This window comes from Hypanus sabinus, chromosome 10, assembly GCF_030144855.1.
Source record: "Hypanus sabinus isolate sHypSab1 chromosome 10, sHypSab1.hap1, whole genome shotgun sequence".
NCBI classification, from domain to species: domain Eukaryota; kingdom Metazoa; phylum Chordata; class Chondrichthyes; order Myliobatiformes; family Dasyatidae; genus Hypanus; species Hypanus sabinus.
The window spans coordinates 94,230,704-94,252,466 of record NC_082715.1 but is presented as its reverse complement, the minus strand read 5'-3'; the positions used below and the strand labels follow the sequence as shown (position 1 = coordinate 94,252,466).

Here is a 21,763-nt window from a genome sequence, read left to right as displayed (position 1 = left end):
TGAACCGTGAACACTATATCATTACTTAAATTTATTTGTGTTTTGCACTATTTATCTTAACTATTCAATATACATACTTACTGTAATTCAGTACTTTTTCTTTCTATATTTATCATATATTGCACTGTACTGCTGCCACAAAGGTAACATATTTCACAACATATGCCAGTGATACTAAATCTAACTCTAATTTGCAGACAATAAGATCTGAGAAATTTGTGAATTTCCTTGCTGCTCCACTGGATTTCATGGGGATTCAGTTAGGCAGTGTGAAAGTCCCACAGCTAGAGTTCGTTAGTGGAATACAGTGCTGTAATTTCCTTTTGGCAGTTTCCTATTTCGGGACCCACGTATTGGCAGATCCTGACAGAGAATTCTCCCTATAGTTTCACACCATTCCTCCTTCACTAAATACTTTGAAGTATTTGTTTGGACCATTCTTTTTCCCGTTATGCTATTCTGTTCCTTAAATAGAGCCTTGTATTTCCATTGTTATTTTCGTAGCATATATCTTTTCAAAGCTGTTTCAATTTTCCTTTATTTTGCTTGCTGATATTTATTTTCCTCAATTGAATTGTACTTTCCAAAATGATTCCTGAGAGAATACAGTTTCTTAACAAGAAGGCACTGTAAATTTGGTTTGAATCCAGACTTTCTATTCCACTAAACTTGCACTGATTTATCTTCAAGTGGTGTTCGAAATTTTGCAAAAATTTTGCAGAATTTAATTCGAGCTGAAATAAAGCGGAAAAGTGCCATTCTCTTTCTCTTCTTGTCAACCACTTTCCAGCCATCTGAACTTTCTGTTAATTGAGTCTCCTCTGAGTGACTAAATTTGTCTTCCCTCCACTCCTAATTTACTCAATATCTTGAGACTCTGATCCCTGGACTGCTAGCCATAGAAATCTTCCTACCATCATCTGGCCTGCAGAATCCTGTTAGAATTCTGCATGTTTCAATGAAATCTTGTCTCATTCTCATTAAATATCATTGAATACAAGCCTAATCAACCCAATCTCTCCTCATACAACTGTACTATCATCGCATCAAACAAGACCCAGCAACCTCTTGTCATGAGTATCAGTAGCTTTCTAAGACCACAGAATCACAAGGAAGGATTTATTAATAGGACTAACTCAGACCTTGGCAAGCAACATAATTATCCAAAGAATCTAATTTTCAGCTGGCAGGAACACAATATATTGAACGTCCATAGTCCATGCCATAAATTTCTATATTTCTGTTCATGCAGTGAAGATAAAAAGAAATTTGAGTCAATGTATGAAAAACCTTAAAATAAAATCAACAATTTCCAGCCTTATTTTTTCCCTGCACTGCATCAATTCATGTATTGACAATTTTAATTTGCAATTAAAATTATAATGCACTAATAAGATTTAGAGTAAACTTTTATAGTGGATTAAGGTTGAGATGTGTGACTTAGAGTAAAATATTTCACAAGGTGATTAATATTACAATATTTATGCAATTAGTTCATGTTAAATTACTATATTCTCCCAAATTAATAAGGACAAATAATTTTAGTATCGAGGTATGTGAATTGGGCCAGTCGTTTACTTTGGCTGCTTATTTAGTTTGAAAAATATAAGGATTGAAACATACTATTGAAATGCACTGTTTTCCCTATATTACGGGTAAATTGGATCAGCACTTATCAGTATCTTGCCACTATTAAAAGAGGAAAAAAGGCATTCTTCTCCTGGATCTCTGCCAAAATCATTCTGCAACCAAGCATTTGAAGGTGCGTGAGAGGCATCAGACTGCTTCATCCTTTAATATTACCTGCCTGAAGGAACCATCCCCCATGACAGAGCTGCTGAGATTTACCATTTGGGGATTCTTAGCTCAAATGTACATCATACCTCTGTAATCTTGCTACAGATTCATGCTCTTAATCTTCTAATGCCTGCAGGAAGGAAGATTATAATAATGAATATTTGAAAAGTTAACATTTGAAATCTGAGTCCAAGTAAAACTCAGCCATGTGGAAGGAAATCTAAAGCATACAATCAGCCTAATTGAATGAGTTGGCCAGTTTCAACCTAGTAAATCCTTGATGCAAAACAGCCCTTGAGTTGACGCAAAGTGGTCCATAAGGAGACACGATATGAGAAATAGAAGTATGATATTAAGATGGTCCCAGCTGCTGCTTCCTGTTGAAGCTTCTGTTGATGGTAGTGCAGGACAGCTGACCGTACATACAGTATGCAGTGCATTAAAACCAAGAAAATTACAGCACAGAAAAGACCATTCTGTCCATTGTGCTCATGGTGAACAGCTCATGTTTCCTGATGCTTTTATGATCCAAAGGTTCTTTGGAAGTCAAGAATGGGTCATAAAGCTAATAGCTAAGCAATTTTGTTAAGTGTTACAGGAACGAAGAATGAACAAAGAATGAGAAGTCAAGAGAACAAAGAAATGGTAAAAGAAAAAATCAGTAATGGTCATCACATACTCAGACTAGAAATAATACAAATTCCGCTAATAACAATTAACCTATAAAATTGACAGATTCAAGTGCCGTGACTCCTGTAACATAAAGTTAAATGTCTCGAAAAATACAGAATCAGCTGTAGCACAATTACTGGAAAATTCACATCCATATCGGTGAATATATAAAAATATAAGCTAGCATAGGAATGTTAAATTACAAGAAAAATAACTATTGTTCACTCCAATCCAGAATTGTCAAAGTAATTTCTGCACTAAATGCAAAAGAATGCAGATGCTAGATACCTGATATAAAATCAGAAAATGCTGGAAATATTTGTTAGGTCAGGAAGTATCTGTGGATAGTGTTACAGAATTAGCAATTCAGTGACAGATGAAGTCTGCAGATGCTGGAAGTCCAAAGCAACACACACAAAATGCTGGAGGAGCTCATCAGGTCTTACAGCATCTAAGGAAAAGAGTAAACAGTCAACACTTTGGGCTGAGACCCTTCTCCAGTACTGAAGAAGGGTCTTGGCCTGAAACGTCAATTGTTTACTCTTTTCCCTAGATGCTGTAAGACCTGCTGAGTTCCTCCAGCATTGTGTGTGTGTGTAACATTTCAGTGACTGATGTTTCATCAGAAGTACTGCAGTGTCTCCAGTCTTCAGTTTTACCATAAAAGGATTAGAAATGACTCATTATAGAGTAGGATTAAAGGAGGAGGGTTGCAAGGATCTGAAGCACAAAAATACGGCACTTGGGCCAAAATTCTAAGTAATCACAAACCAAATGCAATAAGATTGAAAGCCATAAATGCTGGAAGCACTCAATATTTCAGGCAGCATTACTGCAAAGAAAAACAGAGTTAATGTTTCAAATCCAAAATCATTCATCAGAACTGTTTTAAAGTACAAATTGGTGACCTGTGAGTGCTTTATTCCATTTTCGGGTGCTGTGAAAAGAAAACAATTAATTTGCTTATGCTAGACTCTCTCAGCTTGATTGCTGGAACATTTAGGAATGTCACTTGTGGTTGGTTAAATTAGCATAGTTGTGAGGTAATTGAATTTTCTTCCTCAGTATTGAAAGTTTTCTAAACCAAATACAAATTTAAAATGTTCATGGTGTTCACAGGAGACAGGACTTCAGCATCGGAAAATAATATGCTGAGATATATAATCAGATGGAGGCATGTAGTTTATCAATGTGCAGATAAGGTAAAGGTCAAGTGATGAAAGCAGGCTATGAATGAATACTAGAATAATAGAAAATTGACATATGGATAGATGCTTTTAACCCCATCTGTCAATGTCAGTCTAGAGTGGATTTTTGGTTCATCCTACTGCCCTGCTGTTGGTCCTTGGTCCTCCACATTTTTCATCCTCTGAATTGAAAAGTGTGGATGAGCATTTATTCTTAAGTTATGACAAGTTATTCTTTTACCACCACCCTTTCATTGGAGACCCTTGTATATTCTTCCATGAAGTGATAGTTTCTGCTTTAATCTTTCTAGCAATTAAGCTAAATCTGAGCTGTTAAGGGGAAAAAAGTCCTTTCTAAATGTCCAGCATGGTCTTGTGATCACAAGAAGAACATTTAAGACAAATATTTGCACAATTTGTTGGACCCGCAGAGGCCACTGCAGCCAGGTATGGCACCACTCTTCCCCAAGGCTAATCCCTAGTTTGCACTGTTCAGTACATTTGTATTTCAACAAAACTTGGATTTTATAAGTAAAATTTTGGAATTCAGAGCATATTAAATTTTCCAGTATCTCATTGAATGTCTCCATTAAATGGCTGAGCTTTAGACACCAGAAAGGAAGCCTTGTCTACAGACGACGCGGAGAGAGATGTTCCTCAGATAGCTTATCTGTGAAAGGGCAATGCAAGCTGGTATTGTGCTTTAGGTTGGTGGCTAAAATCCCTGCTGCCGTCTGTTGAAGTGGATGGTGAAAATTACACCTGGTCAAAATGCCCTTGTGATCACAAAGTTTGGCAACACTAAAGATGACTAGAAATAGCAAGCTGATGGAAATCAAATCCAATATCAGATAATACATCACCCTCAATTTTCTTTAAAGGAACATTAGAGAAGCATGTTGTAATAGTCAATCAAATATAGATTTATTTATTCTGTCTTGATAACTCATGTTTACTCATGATATTGTTGTTTTCAATGATGACCACTTGAATGGAATGCGAGGGTCTGTCCCCTGGGATATTCAAGTCATGAATTTTATATCTGCTTAGATGCTGTTTCAACACTCCGGGTTTAATTATTTTGAGGAATCTGTATTGAAGGTGGGTTACTGTGATATTCCCTAGGCAACTAAGTAAAAATGATGGTAAAGACATTCATAAACACAAGAGATTCTGCAAATGCTGGAAATCCAGAGTAGCGCACAGGAACTTGATAGGTCAGGCTATGTAGAGGAAGAAACAATCACAGTATTTGGCTGAGACCCTTCATCAGGAGTTCTGATGAAAAGTCTCGGCCGGAAATACTGACTGTTTGTTCCTCTTGAAAGATGCTGACTGACTTGCTGAGTCCCTCCAACATTTTCTGTGTTTACTCTGGCAAGTACACTCCTTCATCCATTTCCTGGTATTTGTAGATCATTTGCTTGAAGTCAACTTTCAACAGAGATATTACTCCATGTTTTATAATCTAGAAATGAAGTTTATTACCAATGGTCTTGTCAAATTTTCAGCTGCTTTCTCAATTAGAAAATTGCTAGTGTTGGCATGGATGCGCAGTGACATTTTGCAGTATTAAGTAATAGGATTAACTGCTATTCCAGGCTGTTGAAACCAGCAGTTGTTTCATAGAGATAATTTCATATCATAATAGCAATTATTATATCTTTCTAGATGTGTATTGTTAAGGCTAAGGCAGCACAGCACATAATGATATTTAACTCATGCAATCCCACCAAGGAACTATGGCTCATATTGCTGAAAAGTAAAACAATTCAGAGATAAGATGTTGCAAATTAGGAAGCATAAAATGCTTGGAATAGACAGCAGGATAACCTAACAAGAGTTACCAGATGAGAAATCAACACATCATCTTTGTTTCAGCTACTAATTGATTTGCTGTGCTTTTACAGCACTTTTTGATGTCAGTATAGTCACTTTTGGGCTGAGTTGAAAATAAACAAAGGTTTGAACCTCAAAGGGTTAATTGTTTTCTTCTCTATCTCCTCAGAACAAAGTACATACTCTCATTCTTTCCCTTCCTCACTGACTTCTTCTCAATCCTCCTGTCTTGTTTTCTGTCCTTCCTTTCTCTCTCATTCTCTTTCATAGCTTTTCTTACAGAATCTGATATCTCTGTAAAAAAAAATGATTGTATGTTGAATTTTGGACAGAGTACCAGAGGGTAATATATCAATATTTTAGTTATGTTGCGTACTGCAATTGACACCTTCAAAATCCAATTCCTATACTCTATTTTTAGTGACATCCCATTACACTGAATTCTTTGACTGACTGCCATTGGTTAGAGGGTGATTGATGAAGACAATCAATTTAAGTAAACTGTAAGGGCCATCCTGAAGCTATATGCAGGAAAACTGATGGGGTTGAAGTCCTCTACAATTCTCCTGCTCATTGCATGCAACGAAAACCTTTGCTGTTTGCTGGCACCTCTTCAAAAAGCAAAATTTTATTTTAAGCATTGGACATCAGAGAACTGGCAATGTAAAGCACAAAGTAGTAATGAACATAAAAGTTGCACACACTCAGCAAAGCTAATAGAAGAAGGAAAGCTTGAAGCTACGCAGACTGAAAACATTAGTTTGTACAGATTGCTCAGCAGAGATTTGTCCTTTCATCAATCACTCCGATTTAAAAAAAACTGTTGAGTGGAAAAAATAATTAAATTAGTGGACCTGGGCCATTTAACTTAATTCCCAGACTTAGTTATTTGCTGGAAAAGCCTAGCCTGTTTTTAAATCGATATTCTGGTAAATATCTGTTTACTTTTATTGATACCTTTGCAGCTCACAAAAATGCAGCACATGCACATGTTTTCTTCTGAATATACTGTATGTTATGGGCAAAAAGAATTGTGTGTGTACATCTTGACATTAGTCACTTCCATTTTTTCTGAAGGCTTTAAAGCTTACATTGGCTTTGATGTTGGACCCAATCATGGGGTTTATTTTTGAAGCACAGCAAGATCCCATATAAATTGACAAATGGCAAAGCAGCTGTAACATTTTTTGTCATAGTTAACCATTTATTCAAAAATTCAACTGCCCATTTCCAATCATAATAAATATTTGCATTGGACACATGTTGAGGTGGTACCATTTCAAGTGCATTGGTTTTTTTTTTGAAATACTGTTTTGGAAATTGAATCACTTTCTGGAAACAACCATTAATTGACAATTGGTCGTTACTCTCAGAATATTTCAGGAAATTATTTTTTATTTCAAGATACAGCATGGAATAAGCCCATCCCACCCTTCAAGCATCACTGCCCAGCAACCCCTGACCCACCCCGATTTAATCCTAATTTTATCACGGGACAATTTATATTCATCAGTTAACCTACCTGGTATGTTTTTGGACAGTGCAAGGAAACCAGAAGGCCCGATTTTTTAAAAAAAAGAAACACTCATTCTACAGGAAGGATGTCCAGAGACCCCCTAGAGGACACCATGATTGAACTCCAATGCCCTGAGTTGTAATAGCATTAAGCTGACCGCTATGTTACTGTGGCATCATAACCTGAGTGAAAACTTCACTCAGAAAATGGTGTAAATGTGCCAGCAGAAATGGTTCAATTGTAACATTTAAGAGAAGTTTGAATAGGTAAGTGGATGGGAGAGGTTGGAAGGATATGGTTTGGGTGCACATAGGTTGAACTATTCAGAAGATCAAGTCAGCAAGGACTAGATGGGCCAAAATGACTGATTCTGTGCTATAGTACTCTATATTTGATAAATATCCTGCTGGTAGGGTCTCTGTATAATGCTACGTGTCCTGCATGCTGTTCTAATCACTCAAGGAATTGACCCATTTCTCCTGCACTATCCTGGCCTCAATTTATGATCATTCTCTCTACTATGTCTACAATCACAAAGGCTGCCCCAACTTCTCCAAGATTCAACTCCTGACATGCTAAGTTCCACTCCAAAGTTTTTCACCCTGGATCCTTAGTCCCACAAATCCTGAGCACTGAATCTAATCTCACAACCTGAACCCCTCAGCCTCCTGTCTCAGGACTACATTCAGATTTGCCAGATTTGTCACCTACTTTGGGAATTCTACAGAGTCTTAATTGGTTCCAACAAACAGCATTGCATTTGTGCCACACCAAAGCATGAAGCTGTAGTGCTACCAATATTATGAAGATTGGCCCATGACCTTGGTAGTCATCAGCCATTATGCTATTCGTTGTGCTGTTGTTTTCAGTCCGAAGTAAAAATGGTGTTGGCACATTGTTCTCAGGCATTTTTTTGCCTCCACTGTGGTCCTTGTGAACTTTAAGGTAGACCTGCAGACTGTGGCACAGGTGGAGCTGGTTGCAATGGGTGGCTGGGTAGTTGTGGAGGCAGTGCATTCTATCCATGTTTTACACTGGCCTTCTCTGTCCTCCTATGTTTGGACAGCGGCATTCAAAATGTTCCTTCTCCATTTTAAGGGGTGATAGACTGAGGATTACCATGTGCTGATGGGGTTGTTGCATGTTTTCCTGGTGACTTTGAAGACATTCTTGAAATTAGTTGCCATTGCAATGTAGGCCAAATTGTGCTCGAGTACACATAGTAATGATAAGCAAGTCAGTGTTTTTCTGCTGATAACTTGAGATGAACATTTTTTGGAGAACTCAGGATTGTGCCTCTGGAACCTTCTTCTAAAATATCTCATGAGGTTACTAACATCTTCCTGAATGAAGATGGGGAGCCTTATTTATCAGTAATAAGTGTAAGTTACAGAAATGTAAAATCAAATCAAGACAATGCTGCATATATTCAGTGGATGAGGTAGCATCTAGGAAGAGAGAGTTAATAATTCAGATTGATAGCTTGCTGAGCAATTCCAACAGTTTCTCATTTTGTCACTGTTCATATCTAACCTGTAATGCAGCTCCTCCAAATTTGAATGGATAAAGAGAAAACATCATTGTCTGTAACTTTTGCCATTGGGTATTTTTAAAGTGAAGGTTGATCAGTTCTTGATTAGTAAGGGTGTCAAAATTACAGGGAGCAGGTGGAAGAATGGGGTTAAGAGCAAAAACAAATCAGCCGTGATCAAATGGCAGAGCAAATTCAATGGACCCAATGTCTTAATTCTGCTCCTATGTCTTATGGTCTTTGCAACAGTTCCACAGAAAATATTGGAGTGTCAATGCAGACTTGTCTGATAAAATCTTTGATTAGAACTTGCCACTGAATCAGAAGGTTATGGATTTGATTATGCTACCATGAGGTCTAAAAGTTTATCTTCCATTAGTCATGCTGACAGGTAAAATTGCTCCTCTCCTGATTCTTTGTTCAATAACAACATCATGGTAGTCAACTAGTACATTCAAGCATTTTAGCCCATGATGTTGATAGCAGAAATTAAGTGAGATTTAACTAGTCTTTCCCTGGCAAGTTCATCATCAAACATACTTTATTTTCATGTTAATAACTCTTTAGATTTAGGCAACACAACAAATGAAAAAAGGAGCAGTGATATAATGAAATTATGTTTGAATAGGTTTCCTAGAGCAAGGTTTTCAATGCAGTCTTCTGCCAGGAACCCAGCTAACCAGCATCTCAGCATAATGGAGTTTGTTGTAGAGGTTATCTCAAAACCAGTATCGGTCTCCATTCACAGAATAACTTTGAGTGCTCCAACCCTTCCTCACCTCTCTTCTCCCACGATCACCAGCTATTAAAGTTGTCAATTTGAAACAATTTCCAAACTGCCAAATAACTTTAAAAAATAACTTAGATAATTGATTTTCAAAGTTAAAAAAATACATGCATTCTTCATCAAATTCAAACACTTTAAATGACCTTAATGTGATTAGACTAAAAAGTATATTTAGCTTTGTTCTGGCAGCCATTTACTCCATTGACTTGGTTTAGTGGGCACACTTTCCTTTCTGAGAACTGAAAGATCTATGGAGATTTGTGGTGCTCTGTTGGACTCCAGAAGAAGGACTTTAACCCAATGAGTCTATGTCAGCTCTCAGAAAAATCCCATCAGTCCCATTCATTCACATATTTCTCTGTATCCTAATCTTTCTCACATACCTTTGATTCTCCAACAACTCTCCCCTCCCTGCCACACACAAGGAGTAATGAATTAATAATAACCAATTAACTAATGAATACCCTGCCACCACTGAGGTCTTGTCACTAGGACAGAGAGCTGTTTACTGTTTACCTGTGCTGTGCATTTTCAATGCATTTTCTACATGCATTTTTAATTATATTTTATTAACTTATTTGCAACCCCCTTTTACTGGGCATCGTTGGAAATGCAACTCATTAGCCCCTCAATAACAATCCCTGGATTCTGTTGCAAGAACCTGCCTTTCTCCAGCTTCTTACATCCACGGAGTATATTACTTTGGTCCCACCAAATCTGTGAGGTTGGGATGTCTCACCCACCCAAACCCAGTCTGTATGAATTCTGTGTGGTTTACTGCCCTGCAAAAGCCAGCCAGCACGAAATAACAAATCACACACTGCATACAATTAAAAAGAAGTATATTTGTGAATGTTAACCAAAGAGTTAGTGAAGATTAGAAAGGCAAAAAAATAGGTTCATTATAATTAAACAGTCAAAAGTGCACAGGTTAGAGCTCAAATCTTTCAAAAGCCATATTTATCTGTCCTCGGCAGACCTCCACGCCTGGGCTCCATTGAATCGTGTTTCCCACCGGATTAAATCCTATGCCCGCTTCTCTCCAGTGTCGTCTCTCTTCATCTCCTGCCAAACAAAAGACCCACCACTGGTGTCAGTTACAAAAGCGTTCCCCCAACCCTCTCTAGAACCTTCTCCCCATTCCAGTTTCCTGATAGGATGGCCCAGGTTCATAAGCATCCCTTGCCTCCAACAATAACCTAAACACTCTTTCTACAGAAAGACCATTACATGAAATACCCTGAAAAATTAGCAGTAAAACCTTTGCCAGGGTATTACATATTTAAAGTATAATTTTTTTTATGTGCTGTGAGCAATATGTTTTGTGGACACACCATGGTCCTGAGGAACATTGTACATATATAAAACCAAATGAAACAATCAGATGACAGTAAACTTGAACAACTTATCAACAAAGAATGTCCTTAGGATACATGATTCATTCTTCTAATCTCAAGAGAATGTGGGTTTATTCTACCCACCCACCTCAAAGAACATCCTTCTTGTTCCAAGAATAAACCTTATTGCATTCTTTGTAAGGGAAATGTGATTTTCCTAAAATCAACAGGCCATATTATACACACTACATCAAGTATGGTCACACAATACAACAAGATTTCCTCAGTATTATATTTCAATCCTCCAGTAATACTTTATCTATCATAGTGCCCAGGAGTTTGTTAAACAATGGCAGTAGCTTAGTATGCCACCAAGGCCTCCTACAGCATGTGTAAACTAATCTCTTGATCTGGTTTATAAATGTTTCAATTTCTTTACTGATTCAACTGATTTTCCTTTGAATCTTGTGGAGAAAGCTGCAGAAACCTGTGGGTTATGGCTGATGTGTTTAACTGCAAATAACCACTGTCATTTTGCTGTCGGCTCAAATGTGGTTGAGGAAACCTGAGGCAACACATGCAAAATGCCACAGACTAGGCAGTATCTGTAGAGGGACATTTTTGGATGGGGACACCACATGGGGAGCCTACTTTGTTATTGCTGGGAATCAGTGCTTCCCTACATTGAACAATACTTTCAGGGTATTCCGAAATTAACAGGGGACAGAATATACTCTGAATCAGGGAACCGTGATGCTCATCAGCAAAAGTGGCTTTGTAGCACCATTTCAGAATGAGCTGGGCATTCCCTGAAGGACATAGCCATCAGCAGGAGTTTGTAGCGTGTAGTGAGTGAATACACGGTTAAACCTACTTGACCTCTTCTTGACAGATATATCGAGCCCTGAAAGCAGTGACAGAAGCACTGCTACTAATTTCAAGTTGTTGTCCTGTCTATGTACCCTTCAACATATCATCTGTCAATCTAAACATTCGGGAAACTCAGGAAGTGATCGGGAAGTAGTTACCCTTTAGTTGCAGGTGGCAGTGAGGAGATGAAAAGGAAACAGGCAGCCAGTGCAGAGTACCCCTGTAGCTGTTCCCCTCAATAATTTAAGTATACTTGTTTGGAGGTGGGGTTGAATGGTGTGCTGCAAATAACCTACCATGAGGGAGACACAGCAACATGGTGTCTGGCTCTTTGGCTCAGAAGGGAAGGGGGATGAAAAGGACGGCTAGTAGTGATAGGAGATTCCATAGTTAGTGGAGTAAACACAAGATTCTGTGGATGCAATGGAGGCACCTGGTTGGAATGCTGCCTCTAGGTGCTAGGCTTGGGGACATCTTGGATCGGGTCCACAGCATTCTAAAGTAGGAGGGTGAGCACCCAGAAGTCTTGGTACATGTTGATGCCGATGACATAGGTAGGAAGAGTAAGGAGATCCTAAGAGTGAATTTAGGGAGCTGTGTAGAAAGCTGAAAAGCAGTACCTCTAAGGTAGTAATCTCTCGATTGCTGCCTGTTTCATGTGCCAGTGAAGGTAAGAAAAGGATGTTAGAAATATAGAAAACCTAAGCAGCACAATACAGGCCATAAAGCTGTGCCAAATATGTCCTTACCTGAGAAATTACCTAGGGTTACCAATAGCCCTCTTTTTCTGAGCTCCACATACCTGTCCAGGAGTCTCTTAAAAAACCCTATCATATCTGCCTCCACCACCGTCGCCGGCAGTCCATTCCACGCTCTCACCACTCTCTGCGTTTAAAAAAAAACTTACCCTTGACATCTCCTCTGTACCTACTTCCCAGCACCTTAAAACTGTGTCCTGTCATGTTAGCCATTTCAGTCCTGAGAAAAAGCCTCTGATTATCCACAAGATCAATGCCTCTCATCATCTTATGCATCTCCATCAGGTCACATCTCATCCTCCTTTGCTCCAAGGAGAAAAGGTTGAGCTCATACAACCTATTCTCATAAGACATGTTCCCCACTCCAGGCAACATCCTTTTAAATCTCCTCTGCACCCTTTCTATAGTTTCCAAGTCCTTCATGTAATGAAGTGACCAGAACTGAGCACAATACTGCAAGTGGGGTCTGACCAGGGTTCCATATAGCTGTGACATTACCTCTTGGCTCTTGAACTCAATCCCACGGTTGATGAAGGCCAATGCACCATATACTTTCTTAACCACAGAGTCAACCTGCATAGCAGCTTTGAGTATCCTATGGATTCAGACCCCAAGATCCCTCTGATCCTCCACACTGCCAAGAGTCTTACCATAATATTTGACCTACCAAAATGAACCACCTCACACTTATCTGGGTTGAACTCCATCTACCACTTCTCAGCCCAGTTTTGCATCCTATCAATGTCCTGCTGTAACCTCTGACAGCCCTCCACACTATCCACAACACCCTCAACCTTTGTGTCATCAGCAAATTTACTAACTCATCCCTCCACTTCCTCATCCAGGTCATTTATAAAAATCACAAAGAGTAGGGGTTTCAGAACAGATCCCTGAGGAACACCACTGGTAACTGATCTCCATGCAGAATATGACCCGTCTACAACCACACTTTGCCTTCTGTGGGCAAGCCAGTTCTGGATCCACAAAGCAATGTCTCTTTGAATCCCATGCCTCCTTACTTTCTCAATAAGCCTTGTATGGGGTATCTTATCAAATACTTTGCTGAAATCTATATATGCTACATCTACTGCTCTTCCTTCATCAATGTGTTTAGTCACATCCTCAAAAAATTCAGTCAGGCTTTTAAGGCATGACCTGCCCTTGACAAAGCCATGCTGACTATTCCTAATCATATTATGCCTCTTGAAATGTTCATAAATCCTGTCTCTCAGGATCTTCTCCATGTACTGGGAGAGGGATGCTTGGCTGAGGAACAGGTACAGAGAGCAGGGTTTCAGATTTCTGGATCACTTCTGCGAAGGTATGACTTGTACAAAAATGACAGGTTGCACCTGAACCCGAGAGGGACCGATACCTTTGCAGGCAGGTTTACTAGAACTGTTGGGAAAGTTTAAGCTAATTTGGCAGAGGTATGGGAAACTGAGTGATAGGGAAGAGGATGGGGCAGTTGTTATACAAGCAGAGGCAGTATGTAGTAAGACTGTCAGGTGGATAAACCAATGATAGGGCAAAATAGCAGTCAGTGGGATGAGTTGCAGGGTAACAGGGGGACAAAATTGAGAAGAATGAGGAATACAGGACTGAAAGTGTTATATTTTGAATGCACACAGTACATGGAATCAGATAGGTGATCTTGAAGCACATTTGGAGATTAGCGGGCATCACCGAGTCAAAAATCCTTCCTTGCAAAGAGTAAAACAGAGTTGAAATCAGGTATTGGACCACTGGAAATTACACTGAAGAGGTAATAATGGGGGACAAGGAAATGGTGGACACACTGAAGAAGTATTTATTTTATCAGTCTTCTCTGTGGAAGACACTAGCAGTGGGCCAGAATTTCGAGAGAGTTGGGACAGAAATGAGCGCAGTTACCATTACTAGGGAGTAAGTGCTTGGGAAGCTGAAAGCTCTGAGGTAGCAAAGTCACCTGAAGCAGATGAATGTCGTGAAAGAGGTGGCTGAAGAGATTGTGGAGGCCTTAGTAATGATCTTTCAAGGATCGCTAGATTTTGGCATGATTCTGGAGGACTGGAATATTGCAAATGTCACTCCACTTTTCAAGAAGGGAGAGAGGCAGAAGAAAGAAAACTATAGGACAGCTAACCAGACTTCAGTGGTCGGGAAAAGTTCGAGTGCATTGTTAAGGATGAAGTTTTGGAGTACTGGGAGGCACATAATAAAATAGGCCATAGTCAGCATGATTTCTTCAAGGTAAAGTCTTGCCTGACAAATCTGCTGGAATTCTTTGAAGAAATAACAAGCAGGATAGAAAAAGGAGAATCAGTGGATGGTGTGCATTTGGATTTTCAGAAAGCCTTTGACAAGGTGCCACACATGAGGCTGCTGAGCAAGATAAGAGCCCATGGTATTAGGAAAGATACTAGCATGGAAATAGCATTGGCTGATCGGCAGAAGGCAAAGAGTGGGAATAAAGGGGTCCTTTCTGGTTGGCTGCATGGTGTTCCACAGTGGTTTGTGGTGGGACTGTTTCTTGCATTGCATGCAATGATTTGGATGATGGAATTGATGGCTTTGAGATCCAATTTATGGATGACACAAAGATAGGTGGAGGGGCAGGTAGTGTTGAGGAAGCAAACAGGCTGCAGAAGGACAAACAGATTCAGAGAATGGACAATGAAGTGACAGATGAAATACAGTGTCAGGAAGTATATGGTCACACACTTTATTAGAAGGAATAAAAACATATTTTCTAAAAGGTGAGAAAATTAAACAGTCTGAGGTGCAAACGTATTTGGGAGTTCTTGTGCAGGATTCCCTAATTGCTAATTTGTAGGTTGAGTAGTTGGCGAGGAAGGCAAATGCAATGTTAGCATTCATTTCAATAAGTCTAAAATATAAGAACACAGATATAATGCTGAGACTTTAAGGGTCTCACTTGGAGTATTGTGAGCAGTTTTAGGCCCCTTATCCAAGAAAAGATGTGCTGACTTTGGAGATGGTTCAAAGGAGGTTCATGAAAATGATTCATGGAATGAAAGGATTATGATATGAAGAGTGTTTGATGGCTCTGGCCTGTACTCACTGCAATTTAGAAGAATGAGGGGGGATCTTATTGAAACCTATTGGATGTCGAAAGGCCTTGATAGAGTGGTTGTGGAGAGGATGTTTCGTATAGTGGCAGAGTCAAGGACCACAGGATAGAGGGACATACATGTAGAACGGAGATGAGGAGGAATTTCTGTAGCCAGAGTGTAGTGACCCTGTCGAATTCATTGCCACAGGTAGCTGTGGGGGCCCAGTCATTGGGATTATTCAATGTGGATGTTGATAGGTTCTTGATTAGTCAGGGAGTGGAAGGTTACAGGGAGAAAGTAGGGGAATGAATTTGAAAGGGAAATGGCAGAGCAGACTTGATGGATCAAATGGACTAATCCTGCTCCTGTGTCTTATGTTCTTATGGTGTTAAGCATGCTAAGTGTCTTAAACCCTTAACGTGCATTGCAGATGTAAACCAGGCACCCAGGAAAAGCTGCTGATCATCATCAGTTGAAATATCAAATAGAATCTGACATTTGGCCTCAGCATATTCCTCACTGCTTTCGACTTAAAAAATAGTTGCAGTTATGATTGGTGCAGAATGCATTCCAGTTAGAGCTACATGCATGCGGTACAACAAAACTAGTATGTAACAGGCATAGTTAAATAGTGTCACAAATGACATATCAGAGCAAAGTTAGAAATTGGATCCAAAACAAACCTGAACTGAGAGCCTGGCGATTTGCCATTTGTAAGTATGGCAATTTTGATTCTTCATTTAAGAAAAACGTATTCTTGCAGATTTTTTCAAGGGATGCTGAAGTCACTGCAAAGACCAGTATTTATAACACAGCTCCCATTATCTTTCATTAGGTGTTGGTGAGCTCCTGCAATATGTGAGTAGTAGGTACTTCCACTGTGTTGTTAGGGAGTTTATGGATTTTTACTCAATGATGATGGATGAATCGCATTCAGCTGATGCTAGTTCTGGAGAGGCGCTTACTTGCAAGTTGTGTTGTTCCCTGGTGTTTACTGCCCATGTTTTGTACAGCAGTGGGTTTGGGAGGTGAAAATGAGTTACAATGAATCTCTTTGATAATCAAAATGCAAAGTAACTACCGCTGATAAATTTCAAACTAAATGGAAACATAATATAATGTTTAAATCAGGGATTCTTAACCTTTTTATGCCATGGACCCCTTTGGCAGTTTAGTGAAGCCTGTGGACCCCTTCACAGAAAAATATATTTAAATATATAAAATAAAAATAGAGGATTACAAAAGAAACCAATTATATTGAAATATTAAAAAGCATTTATTTCATAGCAATTTTTGCTTTATTAATATATCAAATAATAAGGCTATACATTTAAAATACAGGCAAGTTAAATTTTATTTGTTAAAGATGTATTTGTAAAGGCTGCTGTTGCTTAGCTTGAATAAGAAAATTAAACTGTGGGGTGGTCTTTGACAAAACAATACAAATGTCACATTGGACATCCAGTCAATATCGATTTCTGTTTTAATGGTTAGAAATGTTGAAAATTCTGATTCACAACAATATGTTGGTGCAAATGGAATGAAAGCTTCTATAGCTTGCTTTACAAGGTGAGGATAGGCTTTTCTCAATTAACACCAGAATTCTTCAAGGCTCTTTGAGTTAAACTCCCATTGTAGTAAATTTTTGTCCTCAGATGAATGAGTTCATCTTTGACTAGAACAACATCTTTGATACTGTTTACAGCAGAAAGAAAAGGATTGCGGATCCATGGTTCAACTTTAATAGAAATACTTCTGAAGGAGTTCTAAAGTGTTTGGAGGTATTCATATACGTGTCTCTTCAAAGAAATTGACAGAGAATTTTGTATGTCAACTCCATCTTGGTAAAGCACTTCCTCCAGCATTTGAAAGTTTGCAAAGATGTCGACCTCTGCTCTCTTCTTCCACGTCAGCAGTTTAGAAAAGAAACCTTACAATTTTTCAGTAGCATCCATAATGGTGACTTCAGGACCTTGAACTGAAGGAGTTATTTAATTCATACGGTTAAAAATATCTGCCAGGTAAGCCAACCCATGAATACAATTCTTTTTTTTTTATCAGACTTCCAAGGTTGGGTTTTCTTTTTCATTCAGAAAAAGTGAAACTTCTGTCCTTAGTTCAAGTTAGCGCATCAAGACATCCTCTGGAAAGCCAGTGAACTTTTGTGTGGTAGAGAAGCACTTCATATTCTGCAACCATTTCTTGGCAAAGTCATTAAAAATGACTTAGCTATCCTCCCGCCACCCCACTAGGGATAGGGTTCCCCTTGAGCTCACCTACCACCCCACCAGTCTCCAGGTCCAACATATAATTCTCCGTAACTTACACCACCTCCAATGGGATCCCAACACCAAGGACATCCTTCTATCCCCCCCTTTGCTTCTTTCCACAGGGATCGCTCCCTACACGACTCCCTTGTCCATTCATCCCCCCCCCATCCCTTCCCACAGATCTCCCTCCCAGCACTTATCCTTGTAAGAAGAACAAGTGCTACACCAGCCCTTACACTTCCTCCCTCATCATCATTCAGGGCCCTAGGCAGTCCTTCCAGGTGAGGCGACACTTCACTTGTGAGTTGGCTGGTGCTCCTAGTGTGGCCTTTTGTATATTGGTAAGACCCGATGCAGACTGGTAGACTGTTTCGCTGAACACCTACCCTCTGCCTGCCAGAGAAAGCAGCATCTCCCAGTGGCCACACATTTTAATTCCAGGTCCCATTCCCATTCTGATATGTCAATCCATGGCCTCCTCTACTGTCAAGATGAAGCCCCACTCAGGTTGGAGGAACCAACACCTTATATTCCATCTGGGTAGCCTCCAACCTGATGGCATGAACATTGATTTCTCTAACTTCCGTTAATGCCCCTCCTCCCCTTCTTAACCCATTCCTTATTTTTATATATATATATATATATATATATATATATATATATATTCCTTCTCTCTTTTTTTCTCTCACTGTTCCTCTCACAATCACTACATGCCTCCTCTCCATCTCCCTCTGGTGCTCCCCTCCCACTTTCTTTCTCCCCAGGCCTCCCGTCCCATGATCCTCTCCCTCCTCCAGCTCTGTATCACTTTTGCCAATCAACTTTCTAGCTCTTAGCTTCATCCCTCCCCTTCCTGTCTTCTCCTATCATTTTGGATTTCCCCCTCCCCCTCCTACTTTCAAATCTCTTACTATCTTTTCTTTCAGTTAGTCCTGACGAAGGGTCTCGACCTGAAACGTCGACTGTACTTCTTCGTATACATGCTGCCTGGCCTGCTGTGTTCCACCAGCATTTTGTGTGTGTTGGTTCATTAAAAATGTGATAATTCAGAAATTTGCTTCCAATAAAGTTGATGATTCTCATGGCTGTTGCCAAAACCTTTTTCGGGGTTGTTGGAAGTGTCTTTGTTGCAGTACATGCCTGTGAAAAAACAATGTGATGGTGACTTAAGGAGCTTCCTTTTTCACTGAAGTAGCAAAAAAGACACACTACGAAGCAAAAGAAGAGCTCCATCTGTGCAAAGAATATGAACTTTTTCTTTCCAGTCAAAGTTCTGTTTGGCAGAAAAACTACTTACCATTTCCAAAATATTGATGGCCTTTGTAGTTTCCAAAAGTCACTCAGAAATAGGAATTCTTCTTTGATAGTGTTGACAAACAAAAAGAATGAGCTGACTACATTGAGAAGTAGCTGTAGTTTCATCCAATTGCATACTGAGTGGGAATTGCGAGGCTCCCAATTCCTCAATGGCTTGCTTCAAAATGTTAAAAGAAATATCAACTATTCTAGATCATATCACATTATTTGATAAGGGACCAACTTCCAGTTTTTCCCTCTGTTCCAGTCCACAAACCACTTTGATCATTTCCAGTGCACATGGCTTTACTAAAGTCTCACCAATATTGTGAGTCTTCTTTTGTTCAGCAAACTGGGAAAAAAAACACTCTATAAGGCAAACCCAGGTGTTGGAAGTGTCGCAACCTTTTTATCATACTTCTCTTTCTTCGACATCTCAATTTAAATTGAGTCTGCAAAAAATAAAACTAAAATAGAATATTTTATTCAATTGACATATTTTGAAAGAAAATGCTTGTATGTTTGTAAATAATTTGTTTGATAAAGCTGCAAAGAAACTTAATTAAATGAAGTGTAAGCTATCAACAAAATTTGTATGCCAAGTAAATAGAACAAGGCAGGTTTTACAATTCATCCAAAGTTTTAATTTAGAGCTTTCAGATACCTGCATAGATACAAGGATTACAGCAGTAGCTTAGGTATCATATCCTTCCTGGAATTCAGCTATTGTTGTGCTGTTATCTGATTTTCTGTGCCTTTCTAGTAATAGTGGTTCTCATATCTGATATAGCTTGCAGTATTTTTGCAATGTTATTTTTAAGATGTGCAGTGTTTTCATGGAATAATAATACATGAACACCACTTATAAAACATACTGAGTGTGCATGTCCTTACTGCAGAACACAAACAGTCTACGAAAAGGAAGAACTAAGACAAACACAGAACTTGCATCACTGTGCTTGACCTGTATCACTTTTCAATCTGTTAGCAATAATATGTTGCTTTAAATAACACACTTTAGCAGTTATTACAACTGTCAACATGTTTGAACTTGCCTGTCCTACACTCATAGCCTGCACACCTATCCATATTACAGAAGGCCTTATAATATGGAGAGTTAAGAATTTTCATTTGAACTGTCCAATTTTGCAAAATATAAACAATAAAAATGACTTACCTCCTTCTACGCATTGATCAACAAGGAATTGTAGATAGGGAATAATGGAGAGCAGTGAAGATGTCTGGGACAGAAAGTTGAGAAAATGTGACTTCACTATTCAGTGTTTGGATGACTACTAGATGTAGGCTGCCCAAAAGTTGGCCTGCTACGCCATGTGAGTTGCTGCCGACAGCAAGACTGCAATCACATTCGATCTAGCGGCAGCACTAATAACTACTGTAATTTTGAAGTAGTAATGATATTTTGAGATATTTGTGACAACTGTAATGTGATATGAAAATATCAGTGATTTCTATTGGTGACAAAGTCACAGATACTGCTAAAACTACTGTGATTTGTTGCCTACATTCATAATCGAAGGAAATGCTAAATTACAGTTAGAGGTTAGTGAAAATAAAGGTGTAAATGTTTTCCCATCCCAGTTCACGGACCTCCTGGAATCTACCCACAGACCCTTGAGAACCCCAGTTAAGAAGGCCTGATTTAGGTGAATCTGGAGCTGACTTCCTAGATGTGGATACAAAACGAGTAATGAAAGGGCTAGAAAGAGAGGATGTGGAGAGGATATTTCCTACAATGGGGAAGGTCTGGGACAGAGGACACAGTCTCAGAATATAAGGAGGAAGAACTTCTTTAGCTCGGAGGTGATGAATCTGTGATGGCCGTGGAGGCCAATTCATTGGGTATATTTAAAGTGGATGTTGATAAGTTCTCGATTAATTAGGGTGTCAAAGGTTATGGGGAGAAGATATCAGAATGAGTTTCAGAGGGGTAATAAATCAGCCATGTTAGCGTGGCAGAGTAGAGTCAATGGGCTGAATGTGCTAATTCTGCTCCTGTGTTTTATTGTCTTATAAAACCAGCATCCTCTTTGGACACCAGAATGAAATACATACATTAGTCTTTGCATGTGTAGGACGCCAAGGCAGAAGCAGAGAAACAAAATAAGATGGTGATGCTGCTGATCCTCTTGCTTGCCCCTTTCACCTCTTGACTCAGCGACTATGACACTTGACATGAGATGGTCTATCTCTTTGTATGTATACAATATGGCAATCATAAAGGGAACGAAAGAGTCTGAAAATGTTTACACCATGTTACGTAATTGTACAGAAGCTAAAGTCAAACAACAACCTATGATTCTTGGTACAGGACAATTTGTGCAAGTTTAAATTAAAATAAAAGTTTTCTGCAAGGAAGAGGTAATATCCAAGTTATTATGCTACTATTTCTCTCTGTTTAATTTTCATATTTAGTCCTATTTATTTTGGCTTGATAGAAACAGAAATAATGTACTGAAATAAAACCAATAGATGCTAATTATGGTCAGGAAGCACTCACAGTGAATTATTTGTTATTTCTATATACTTATTTATCATTTAGTAATTTTAATGGTATTGAAAATTTAAATGTCAGGATAAATGAAAATAGAACCTAAATCTGTTATGTAATTAGCTCTGATCTGAAATTACAGCCTTTCCAACAGCTAATAGTTCATTTTCAACAGCTCCCACTGCAGGGAATGCCAACCTTCAGGGATTATAGCCAGAAGCCTTTGAAATTTATCTGCTCTGACTTAGGTCTATACCTGATTAGTGGAGGGCAGTTGTGGTAGACATTATCTCTAAGATTTATTTGTCACCAGGGACATGTAAAGTCCTTGCATT

At 39.0% G+C, this 21,763-nt stretch overlaps 1 protein-coding gene across 2 annotated transcripts in view; it reads left to right on the top strand.

The window, feature by feature from the left end:
- The window catches only part of LOC132400859 (glutamate receptor ionotropic, kainate 2-like), a 626,396-nt gene that overhangs the window by 461,923 nt on the left and 142,710 nt on the right, over positions 1–21,763 (top strand). The window lies entirely within an intron of this gene.